The following is a 12,755-nucleotide window of genomic DNA, read 5'->3' on the forward strand; positions in this document are numbered from 1 at the left end:
ACCTAAATATTTAATGGAAAACTACAAAAGTAGATGAAACACAGGTTTAAAAAAGTGTGTGAAATAAGTTTCTGATACATCACTGAAAGTACAATCCATAGATTTTTTTTTAAAAAAGTCAGTCATCAGGAATACAAATAATAATAAGTTCTGGAGAGTATATGAAAAACAATGAACACTTTTACATTCTTGGTGAGGTGGTAAATTAGTACAACATCTATGGAAATCAGTATGGAGGTTTATCAGAATACTAGTGATAGACAACCACCAGTTACACCCTCCTTGGTATTTATTCTAAGAATTAAAATCAGCATACATGCACATCCATGTTTAGAGCAGCACAATTCACAATATACAAACCATAGAAGAAGTGTAGGTTTCCATCAACGGATTAATGGAGAAAGAAAATGTGGTACATATACAGAATGGAGTTTTAATCAGCTATAAAGAAGAATGAAATTCTATCATTTGCAGGAAAGCTAGAGAGGAAAAAGAAAAAGAAAGTTGGGGAGAGGGAGAATCTCATGAAAAATTAAATTAAGATTAATACAGTAGAGAAAAGAGACCAGAGGGAGGAAAGAGGAAGGGAATGGAGAAATACTGGGAAATGCTATTGGCCAGATTATATTGTTATACTGTGTGTATTTAATCCCACCATTATGTATAACTATAGTAAACTAGTAAAATATATGGGAAAAATTCTACATAGTTTAACTTAATCAGAATATTTTAAAAATCTGACCAATTTACTGATGAGAATTAAATCACAAGCTAAAACTCTTGAGAAAAAAATTGCAAATTATGTATTATATAAAAAGTCCAAAACCTTATCAATAAAAAAATTTAAGATGGAAAATGATGTGAATGGACACTTCACTGGAGAAGATATATGTGATGTCAATTTACACTATGAGAAGTCATTCAATATTGTCTTTAGTGAAATAGAAATGATAACTACAGTGATATACCACAATTTTCTCAAGTTAAAAGAAATCACCTTACCAAATTTTGATGAAGTTTTAAGAGTATTGGGAACTATCCTTTGTTGATAGTGGGAATCTGAAATATTCCACCCACTTTGGAAGACAGTTTGGAAGTTTCTTTCAAAATTTACCATTAGATTCAGATACCCACTCTCATGTGTTGGCTTAAGTGAATTTAAAAGATACCTTCAGAAAAATATACACATATGTTCATAGTAGATTTGTGAATAATTGCTCTAAACTGGAAGTAGCCTGATTTATTGCCAAGTGTTGAATATATTTTAAAAAAATAAAATAAAACAAACAAAAACTTGTGGTACATTCATGATTGTGAATTATACTCAGAGATAAAATGAATGAACTATTGATTTACACAAAACATTGATGAATCTTAAATTATATGAAGTGAAAAAAAAAAAAACCTTACCGAAATAGTACCTATTGCATGCTTCAATTTATGTGGCACTGTGAGATGTTCAAAACTATAGGATCAGGACCCATATCAGGATTTGAGGATTTGCAAGGAGTGGTGAAAGCTGGGAGCGATTAATTAGAACAGGGATACACAGGTGAGTTTTTATGGTAATGTAACCATTTTTTTGATCCTAGTGTGGTAGATACACAACTCCATTCATTTTTCAAAGTACATGAAAATGTATATCTCATAGGTCAAACTTTACTACGCAAAAAGCACCTGGGATCTAGGGAGAATCCCCAGATGGATCTAACTGCATTACAAATGTGTTACTTAATCTCAGGAAAGGTGGAGCAGAATAACAGAGCTGACCTAAATAACACTGGAAACATTATTCTTATTGTATACTGAAAGGCTTAAGCTAAGGAATTAAGCACAGTGCACTGTGTGTGATTTGTTTCTTGCAGGGATAAAGTTAACCTTTCTGATACTTCTTTTACATGTATACCACAGTTGAATAAAGAAGTAAATAAGTTGTAGATAATGGGAGTTAGAATTCTTTTGGCCAGAGAAAGAAGTTAAAACAACGAGGAGAAAAGATAGAGATGAATCATGTGGTAGTTAAGTCCAAGTATTAGTATGAACTCAATTTCATTTAAGATATATACAGATAAATCTAGCAATAAATATTGATATGAATGTATATTGAATATATAGACATATATATGTATGTTTTTATGCACGTAGGCATGGATACACCTACATGAACACGTACATATATATCTACAAATAGAGTTAATTTTCATACATAATAATATTTACATAGTTCACTATGATTTATGTGTGTAATAAATTCTATATTATTTTAAATTTTCTATATTTTATTAATTTTATAATATGAAAAATTAAATATTATTACACAAATGATATATTTGTAAATACTAATTATATATGTGTTATATATGTGTATATAAATTTACTGTCTGTCTTCACTAAATCTAGAAGGATATTCAATCTTGATTTCAAAATTTAAGTCTCCTTTGAAAAGGATTCAGGGCTAGCTGAAGAAATATACCAGAGTAAGTGTTCAGAAAAACTATAAGTCAGAGGTATCTTGTGTTTGAATTAAGGGAATACTGAGAAAGTACTGAAATAAATTAAGTCTTGAGTATTGTCAAGTAACATGCGAGCCAACCTGGAAGAGCTCTCATGTGTCAAAGTTGGAATGATTTGAGCAATAAAATAACCAGAGAAAATATTAATTTATAATCCTATGTATAAAATAAATATTCCTGAGTTCCTATTGAAATTTATAAATACTAGAATAAATTACCAAATGAGGAGGCAGGACAAAATATCCTAATGGATTAATTGCAAGTAATAAATGTAACTTCTCCCCTGGGCTGGTTAGAAGGCCTAATTCCTGTCTTCTGAATTGTGAACTTGACTAAGGCACTTTTGTTAGAAAAACTACATGTCAAAAGGGAAAAATAATAACTTTGCAATGAAGATATCTGGAAGGCACCAATTTAAACTGGTATCTCTGTGGTATTCTACCCTCAAACCTGAAACCTTAGTCTAATCATAAGAAAACATCAGACAAACCCAAATTGAGAAAAAGAGTCTACAAAATACCTTTCCAATACTCTTCAAGACTGTCAAGGTCATAAAAACAGAAAAGATTGAGAAAATGTCACAGATGGGGTGAAGCCTAAAGAGACTTGACTAGTAAATTGCAATTTGGGATACTGTAACAGAAAATGGACATTAGTGGAAGAGTCAGTGAATTCTGAATAAAGCCTGTAGTTTAGTTAATTTCATTGTACTGAGGTTAATTACTCAGTTTTGACAAATGTAGTGTACTTATGAAAAATGCTTACATTAGGGAAAAATGGAGGAAGGACTCTGCCATGTTTGTACCTTTTCTATTTACCTAAAATAATTTCAAAATAAAAGCTTTGAAAAATCCATAATTATTCACTGAACTATTACTTTAAAGACACCCATAAACACTGTTTAGGTAGAAGAATTGGCATATATAAGAATATCTCCATTCAATTTTCATGTTTTTGAATGAACTCAAAACAAAAAAAAGAAACAAACAAAAACTAGAGATATTTACACCATATTTCACAAATGCATAAATTTTAAGAGCAAATAAATAAAAAAAGAACTCCCAGACAAAAAGTTTAATAAGAAACATTAAAATTTACAAATTAACAGCTATAGAATTACTCTGGAATATTAAGAAACATGTAGAATTTTCTTATATAGGAAAATTTGCTGGTAGTCATAATTCACCAGCAGTATTATTTATCAATCTATTACAAACGAAATAAGCACTCTACAATGTTAAAACTTGACAAATTGACTATACATTTTATAATAATGAAGATATTTAAAGAAAAGGAGAATATATAGGGTGACTTTCACTCACTACCAGATATCAAAACATAAAGATCCAATACTAAAAAGTGTATAATGCTTTCACAAAAGAACAATAAGGAAAAATAAATTGAACATAGAGAAGTTCAGTAACAGATCTGATGATATTATACATGATAAGGGTTTTAGAGAAAGGATACAAAATGCATTAATGATGCTGGGATATATACAATCATATGTGCTTTAATGACTTACATGTATTTCTCTGGCTATATTATACTTTAGTAAAACTAGGTTTAGAAAATATTGTAGATAAACTATTTTTACTTATAACTGTCCATTTTAAAATTTGATTATATCTCTTAAAATGGTGAAGTGGGAATTTTCATATAAATACTGTAAATTAGCATAGCATTTTCAGAGAACATATATGCTATGTGGATTTAAAAATCTTGTCATAATTCATACTTAAATAAATTCTGGAAGGATTATAGTTTTAAATTGGAAAATTTAAATAAAATTACATTTTACATATATCTGTTTTTATTATTTACAGATATAAATCTTAATGTTAAATATGCACATACACATGTATTTTTATAAATACCTAGTTTATTCACCCACTTATAAATGATATAATATAAAAATATAAACACACTAAAAGAAAATAAAGGATTTTTATGCTTTTTACATAAACTAGTTTAAATTTACAAACTAATGTTTATGTATGCTTCAGGTTTGATTAATTACTTTTATTAATATATAACATTGAAATAAATAAAAAAGAAGAAATCTTTGACAACATTTGATGCAGTTTTATTTAATGTCCTAAGAGCAATTTTTATAAATCAACAAAAGAGAAACTCTAGCAAGAAATAGACAATAGTAAAAATTTATAATTTATAAAAGAATTGTGATCAAAAAGAAAAACACACTAGCAACTAAAATATATACCGAAGTAACAGTATCAAGATAAATATATTTCATCCTTAGTTAGCTACCACAGAACATACATTTTTATGACCTAAAAGAAGTTCTCTAGAATGTTAATTAATAATAGCACTATTCATAATAGTCTCAAAGTGTAATCAACACAAATATCAACCAACAGGAAAGCAGATTAGCCCATTAAGTATGTCTATATACCCAAACATTATTTAGCAATAAAAAGAAAGCACATACCCATCCACAGAACTCACAACATCCTGTTGAGCAAAAGAAGTTATACCCAATAGAGTACACATTATATAACTTCATCCTTTTATATCCTAAACCAGAAATCAAGATTATTTCCCTTGTAAACTGGGCATGATTTACACTGCTATCCCAGCTACTTGGGAGACTGAACAGGAGGATCACAAGTTTGAGGCCAAGCTCACCAACCTAGTGAGATACTATTTCCCAGTAAAATCTTGAATAAGAAGGGGCTGGTTATGTAACTCAGTAGAGCACTTGACTAGGATGCACAAGGCCCTGGATTCAATACTTAGTATTTAAAAAAAAAAAAACCTGAAGAATATGAAATTGCTGGGGTAAATACAGTGGTTGAAAGGAGAAACAGATGAGTTTCTACAGTGCTAACCCTGCTTGAATTTAGTTCTGAAGGAAATGGTCATATGAATCTATTTACTTTGCTAAAACTTATCAAGTAGTATACCCATGTACTTTTTTGTAGATATACTACACTTCTATAAAACAAAATTTTTAGGGAAAATGGCACAGATATTCTATTTTTCCTTAGATAATAACTGCCATTGCCATGACAAAGCCCCACAGTGCTGAATTCTAAAGCGTAAACAAAAGCCCATGAGAGTTCTTGAAGATGAAGATTTGAATTAGGTGAAACAAGGGAGTGTGGAACAAGGAGAGATTGGAAGGCCAGGTCTAGCACTGGGCTGTGAAGGCAAGTACTCACCTAGGAGAGCAATTCCTTGCATCTACATTCAATTTTCTTACATGGGACTTTTTGGTATTCGGAGATTATCCTCCTCCCTGTGATTCTCAGCTCTCCATGTGCTTAAGTATCACAGGGAGCACTTGTAAATGCAGGAGGTCTCCAGAGGTCTCTGGTGGCTAGGTCTATGACTCTCCATTTGCAACAGGATCCCAAGGCTATTCTGATGCTGGGGGTTTGTTAACAATATTTTGAGAAACGTTGGTCAAGTTGAGGGTATATGATCAGAAATGAGTATTATAGGTACTACAATAAAATTGGCACCCAGAGTGTGAAGTTAGAAAAGATAGCCATATATTTTATTGTAATACTTTGCATCATACATAAGACTCGATAAATGTTAACACTTGTTATTCAATATTAACGACAATAATTTTAAGTTGTGTAACTGCCTACATTGAGATTTTCACTTAAGGAGAAAATGAAGTGGTGTTTGGATTGGAAAGAGCGAACTAACCTTTTGAAACGAAAAAGAAAAAGTACCTGAGGAAAACTGTTACATGTGTTCAAAGGTAGATTATTTCATGAGTTTCTTAAAAGGAACTAAATGGAATAGAAGAGAGCTTTTCCTTCCAAGGGCCCAGCTGAAGAGCATCACAGTAGGGCCATGGGTAACAGTACACTCAACATGGGTAACAGTACACTCAACAGTACACTCACTGTGTTGGAGCTTGCTCTGCGGTCTGATTATACTTTCGATTACCCCATGGCTAAGTATTTCTCAAGTGCTAAGTATAGGGAGATTTGGCATCTCAGACCTATCCTCTGCAATCGCATTTCTCAGGAATCCTCTAAAGAGAAAGTGACATTGCCAGGATAATTTTGAAGAACATTTTATTTAGCTACAATTCTGCTGTCATTTTCTATATCTTTGGTATTTCTCTCCCCTTTTGATTAATAGAGACATTCTCATAAATAAAAGATCTTGGTCTCTTGAAACTGTCTGTCTTGCTCTCTTATTTCCCCTGTGAAGTCATAATCCCCCATTTGTGACATCACAATCTTTCCACTGCAATCAACAGTGATGTTTCAAGCTGGGGATTAAATGCTTCAGAAGAGGAAGACTTTACAAGAGCAAAGGGACTCTCAAGGAATAAAGATCCAATTAGCATGTAAATGCCCTTTTTAATTAAAAAAAAAGAGGAAGAAAAGTAAGGGATGAATAGATTGTACCAATAATTGGAGTGGTTTTCTTTGAAATAATAAATCTGCCCTTCCTCTTCACTTCCTTTTCCTACTCCCAGTTTCCTCCCCTTGCCCACTGCCTTACAGAAAGTGTATGCTCCAAGACAACACTAACAGCAGAGTGCTGCTATGAACTGTAAATATGGCTGTTCTTCTGAGAGTACTTCTTGGGCCTATTAACTTGACCAGGACTGAAAATGGGCTGTTACAAGAAACAATTGTCCCAAGTCTACAAAATCCAGCACTGACCTCATTCTCCATTACCAGCTTTGATTTTGGCTTATTGTACAATGTTCAGTTCCTAAATTCTCAAAACTTTACCATGTGCTTCAACTTCATGCAAAAAAAAAAAACAATCTTTCTCCATAATCTTTACATGCTCTGTCCTACATGTCATTCAAGATGGAATATCAATGAGACGCCTACACAGACCTCTTGCCACTTCTACCTACATTAGGACCTGGGTACCTTTTCTCATAGCAAGTATCATAATTATTTTGTAGGCTTACGGGTTTGATGCTTATTTGTAGTATTTGCCTCCTCCACTGAGTTGCACACTCTGTGAATATAAGCAACACACCAGCTCTAATCACACCTGAATGTCTGTACTTCCTTCAATGCCTCACATGTACTAAAATCAAACCAAGAGAACATGAACTGCATTGGAGAATTCTACAGAAGACGATAGGGCTTCTGAGTTCACATGAGATTTTGCATTTCGTAACTCATGAAATAACTTCTGGTTGTCTTCACCAGCTCTCTCTGTTCTTTAGAAGTTGAAGATTAAGATTAACTCATAAAATGCTAGATAAATATTGACACAGAACTCCATCAAGAGAGGGAGATCTCACCATTGGGATTCATGATTTACAACTATTTATTTGGAACATATATGTATGAATAGATTGTCCAAATAATTTAATATCCAATGGGGATCCTTTTATGAGTGAAAAGGGGTGCTTGTTATAATTATTCTGAGACTATGGGCATAAAACCAGACAGTCTTAAATCAAAATAAATGGTCACTTTATGTATCAAATACTGTGGGAGATCTTAGAGAACACATGAATAAAGAAATGTCACTTGTCTTAAAGTTTATACAGTATACTAGAAAGGGGTGTGAAACCATAAATATAAAGAAATTATTTTTCTGAAAGAGTTATGAACTACTGTAGATGTTTAGACAAAAGAGCTATAGAGAGATCAATGATCATTTCCAATGAATGTAAAAGCTATTTAATCATGTCCTAACTATGACCACTTCTCCAAACAACACAGTTTACTATAATGTAACAACATTAGGCTACTGTATAGTAATAAGCTATAATGACTTAACTTATGGTTACAAGATCAACCTACTTGTAATATAAAAATAATTTAGGATGTGTACAACATTTGCATTTGAAGTCTTCTTTTCCAACCAAAGCACTCTGTGTTTAAAGATTATCCCCTTCTTCTGTCACTTGAAAGTTACTATCAACAAATTGAAGCTTCCCACAGGTGATCAGCCACATTGCGTTGATAAATTATTTTTTCAATTTGTGCTAGGTACAGAGGCTTATTTCATCATGCTGCAAAGACATAATGTGGGGAGTAAGACACTTTTTTTTCTCTTTTTTTTTGTAAAATGCATTAACAGATTTTAATTCTGAGGAAGAGAATAAAGTTTGTACAAAAATGATGGTACATTACTAGAAGAATCTATGGTATTAAACAATGTAAAGTCAGCACAGATTGGGTCTAAATCATCTATTAATGTCCACTGAAAGAATTTTAAATTGAAAAGAAACTCAAGTCTCACTGGACTCAAGAACATTGTAGATGAAGAAACTGCAGTCATAAAAAAATAACTTATCTGTCTGCCACAAAGCCAGAAGCAGAACTATGGTAGAACTCTGATACCCCAACCATGTCCCAGGTAATATTACTATTGATGCTGCCTCTCAGGGTGAGTGCCCCATTATGACAAGATACATGACTAGTGGTGGCTAATTAATGTCTAAAGTTTGGAACAACTCTAGGTGTTAAAAAAGAAAAGATTTCTGATAATAATATCTCCTAAAAAGTAAAAGAAATCCTATCCTCCACCTTTAAAATTAAAAAAAAAAAATCTTGAAATGCCATTGGTCTCGAACTCTCATGACCTATGAATCAAAGGTATAAGAAATCAGAAATATAGATTATACTTTTCCATATTGCTCTAGAAATATACATTGCAGGGCTGGAGTTGTGGCTCAGTGTTAGAGCACTTGCCTCACACTTGTGAGGTACTGGGTTTGATCCTCAACATCACACGAAATATAAATAAACAAAATAAAGTTATAAGGAATAAATATATATTATATTGCAGGAAATAAATATATATTATTGCATTTTCAATTTGGTTCTAAGAAATTCAGGCAATCTTAAGCATTTATGGAATTATGGAATTAAATTCTTTTTAAAAAGAGTGATGAAGAAGTACATAGATTTTTTTTTAATTTTCCAGTAAGTTCCACAAGTTATAGGTTTGGGGGATTTGGTCAGCATTCTTGCATAAGACAATTTCCTACTATCCAAAGCATCATTATCATCAACAACAAATGATATAGTAATAGCCAAAATTAATTATAAACCCTACTCTGTATGAATCAACCACTGTTCTATATTGATAAGCATATATAAAATTTAATCTTTACAAATGTCCTACAGTACAGATCCTGTTATTATTTTCCTTTAGTGTGTAAGAAAATTATGGCTTAAGACATAATATTAGTTGCAGAGAACATAAAGAAATAGGTATGAGTCAGGCTTCTTCATCATGCCTGGGTTTGCATGCATTATTCATTGGATTTGTAGATTGATGACTAAAGTGTCAATAAGTGATGGAGCCATTAAGCACTGGGCAGTTCAGAAGGAGAGGATATCCCTGTTTGCCAGAATCGTCAGGGAAGACAGCATAGATTAGAATGAGCCTTTTTGAGTATGAAGCTGGGTAGATGTTACTGAAATATATCAAGAGAGTTCCAAAATGTTGGCCAATTGTACAGAAATAGAAGCACTGGTACATTCTTGGCTGGGGTAGGGATGAATGGATTCAATCTATAAGACTGGAAAATTTAGGCAGGATTTTTGTAATATGAAAATGATAATGATAATATTGTATAGAGTACACATGTCAGTAATTAAGACAGCTGGGTGCTCATTATGAATATTATACTGACCAACTGTGTGACCCAGTAACTTTCTCATGTGTAGAATAAAACAAATTAACCAAATGACCTTTAAAATTCTTCAGGTTTTATCTAATTTAGTGACTTCATATTATAAGGAAAATAGGTATTTTAGTCTTCACCTTATTAATGAAGAAATTGAGGTTGTGTAAAAATTGAATGAATTGCCAAGTGTAATACACACATGATAAACAGAGACCCAGGTCTAGAACTCAGGTCTTGTGACAGCTGGCTTTCACATGGAGAATACAGAAGAATCAGGGACAGTTTAGGGACATAATTTACCACATCCATCACAGTAAAGGTAATATGGGTAAATGCTTAAGTGGCATTAATAAGATTTTAATTCCTTTTAACAAACAATGATTTTTAATAAAACCACTCATTTTCAAAATTAAATTAGTTTATCAGCAACAATGTTTAGAATGCTCATCTGCCCCTTCCCAGATGTTTTTTTTTGTTTTGTTTGTTTGTTTCTTTGTTTCTGAATTTTAGACTGGCTAACCCACTGGGATAACCCAGGCTCAGCATTTGCTATTATTTGTCTTTTTTTTTTTTAATGTGGCCATAAGTTTATTGTATTAACATAGCACAATACAAAAATTTTAAAAGACAATTGAATGATATTTTTTTTATTGGTTGTTCACAACATTTGTCTTAAATAACATCTGTCTTCCTTACCATGTCTTCCATGCTAGGTGAAAGAAAAATCATATTCCTCAAAGATGATGTGGCTTGGTCTGTGTTTGGGGAAAAAAAAAAGTGAAAGAAATGGGGAAAAAAACCAGCACTGTTCCTGCAGTTGTGCACAGTGAGGCTCACCCATCAGACCTGAAAATAACCTATATTTTATTTCCCTTATTTTTAGAAAACTGCCGTGGACACAGGGGTGGCCGAGTGGCCAGCTGTGCCCTGAAATGCCTGAAGCCATTGCAATCAGTGCTCCACTGTCTGAGGCTCCCAAAATGAAACACTTTGAACACTCATTCAAAGGTGTGAAAGCATGAAATTGGCACAAGGGCCAGCCACCGCCGCACTTCCCATTTTTTTCCGCACTGCCTTCTGCTTCCCTTGTCCACCCTTTCTGCTCTTTGTCCCTTGATTCTGACAGTTCTTCAAATGTCTGCTTAAAGAGCTGTGGCAGCCTGGGAGAGAGAAGTGGAATGTACTGGTAGGGAAGTCTCCATTCTGAAATGAAGAAAGCTAAGGAAAAACAATGGCATTCAAAAGCCCTGAAAAAAGCAGACTTAGATAAGCACAATGGAACCTGAGCAGGGTGGGCGACACGGACATGTGCACACATTAATGGACACATCAGTTGTTGGTTCAAATTGGAAGAGCTCAGCCTTAAAACACACCCACCACCTTGGAGAATCTCCATGTTATTCCTGTCTCATATGGCACCTCCAACCATCTCAGGTTGATTCTATTGGGATATTTTGCTTGATGCTTCGGAAAGATATTCCTGGAAGGACCCTTTCTTACACAATAGAAACCAGCATGGTTCCTGTCAAGTTGATGCCCTATATTTTTACCCGATGCATGATTGAATGAAACAAAGATACGGCAAAATGATTTCACTCAGCAACCATTTGGGGAAGGTTGCCTAAACTGAGTCTGTATGCTACTAGCATAACCCAGATTGTGGCAGGAATTTCTCTCCTTCTCTGTACCATTGGACAATTTTCTAAGAATTCCCTCCATCTTTTGTATTCTCAAGCTTTTATTCAAGAATATACTATATAGGATTGCTCTGAAAACTTCCCTTACTTGCTAGTTCTAGTCACCACTGCCTGCCATCTGTACAGAGATGGTATTCTGCATTCTCCATTCTGCTTTTATCCATGAAATTCCCTTTAAGTCCATAATCCTGAAGCCAGAATTAGACAGGCAGTCAGTATAGATAGGTAAATGGAATCAGTTCGGATCAAGGAGGCCAACTTTAATGAGTCTGGGAAGTTGGAGACTGCCCCCTGAGGGACTGAAATGTTAATTCCTTCAGAGCCCTTCCTCCACCCTTATCAAGAACCTGCCCCTGATCCAACCTCTTGCTAAGGTAACCTGTCCCAGGAATTGCCCCTCCCTACAGGAAGCTATAAGGGCTATAAGGTTGTTAATTAATGTGTCCTGGGCTGCTCCATCTGGCCCTTCCCCATCCACGTCCATCTGCTTCTCACTTTTTGGCCATCCCACTGAGATTCTCCTGGGCCAGGAAGAGAGGAGGAGAACAAAGGAAGCCTAAGACATATAAAAAGGCAAAACTCCCTCGCTTCTTGGGATACCAGAATACCAGCTATGGTCCCCTTCTCCCTCCTGGAAGAAGTCTATGTTACCCCTTTTAAAATAAACCCTGCTTTATTTGCTTGCCCCTGCGTGCTTCTCTAATGTTACACTACTACAAGTGAAGAAGGACTTGTCACGAGGAACCAGCAGTATCCATCCTTTCTCAGCCTTTTTCATTTCTTGCGGTACCCAGAGCACTCTAGGCTTTCTGTCTTTGGGATGGTCCTTTGGGATGGGAGGTCACATCAGGATGATGCAGGGCAAAGGTCAATTCTCAGCTTTTTAGATTTAGAATAGATTATAGAAATTCAAACTGGAAAGAAATCTTGAATATCAAA

The sequence above is a fragment of the Spermophilus citellus genome (genome assembly GCF_964194105.1).
Source record: "Spermophilus citellus genome assembly, chromosome: 12".
Taxonomy (NCBI): domain Eukaryota; kingdom Metazoa; phylum Chordata; class Mammalia; order Rodentia; family Sciuridae; genus Spermophilus; species Spermophilus citellus.